This window comes from Fukomys damarensis, unplaced genomic scaffold (assembly GCF_012274545.1).
Source record: "Fukomys damarensis isolate Sample0158 unplaced genomic scaffold, DMR_v1.0_HiC HiC_scaffold_28, whole genome shotgun sequence".
Lineage (NCBI taxonomy): Eukaryota > Metazoa > Chordata > Mammalia > Rodentia > Bathyergidae > Fukomys > Fukomys damarensis.
This window is the reverse complement of record NW_022900940.1, coordinates 19,237,382-19,238,087: the sequence shown is the minus strand read 5'-3', so window position 1 is coordinate 19,238,087 and position 706 is coordinate 19,237,382. Positions and strand designations below refer to the sequence as shown.

Genomic DNA, 706 nt, shown 5'->3' with positions numbered 1-706 from the left:
TTTTTTTTTTTTTTTTTTTTTGGTAGTGTGACTGAGACAATGAAAAAATAAAAATTACAGATAAAAACTAGTACATCTCCAAAATAAACCCTAACATCAATGCTTTTACTTCTTCAGGTGTCAGCTCTGTTCCCTGCCCCAAAACTTACCCTGCCCCCCCACCCTGCCTGGTTTCTGCCACCACAGTGATTCTCAACCAACGCTCAGGTGGGCAGCGGTCTGGGCAGTCGCCCACAGGGAGGGACTTTTGGTCTTGCTCAAAGCCGAAGCCAAGCGGAGAATCTCGGAGAGCTCTGAGGCTACCGCTTCATTCGGGCGGGGTGAAGTGTTATTCCTGTGGGGTTGTCTCCGCAGAGTTGGCCTGGAAAGTGAGCGCCTAGGGAAGGGAACGGAGCAAGGCTTCGCCAAGAGTCTGCAGGAGTACAAGCCCCCGCGAGAGAGGTACCCTGAGGGCTTGGGCACCGGGGCTGGAGGGAACGTTCGCCTGCGGGCTGGGAGCGGGAAGGCGGTGTGGAGGGGCAGGGGGCAACGTGCCAGTTTTCTCTGATTGATGATGCTCCCGCTCCGCCTGTGACTCCTGCGCTTTGTCTCTAGACTTGGGCTGGCGGCGAGCGGCCCGGGGAATGGGCAGCTCACGGAGCAGGTGCGGCCACTCAGACTTGCCTGGCCGCGCCCAGGAGCCCAGAGGCTCTGGGCACCGCGGGCA

The 706-nt window shown here is 57.6% G+C and overlaps 1 protein-coding gene across 2 annotated transcripts in view; it reads left to right on the top strand.

The window, feature by feature from the left end:
- The first annotated feature begins 238 nt into the window (after positions 1-238).
- Arpp21 (cAMP regulated phosphoprotein 21) overlaps positions 239-706 on the top strand; it is a 153,186-nt gene continuing 152,718 nt past the window's right edge. For both annotated transcript variants that reach the window (XM_019208248.2, XM_019208245.2), the window contains exon 1: positions 239-441. The gene's annotated coding sequence lies outside the window, so the exon portion shown is untranslated. The remainder of the gene's footprint in view (positions 442-706) is intronic.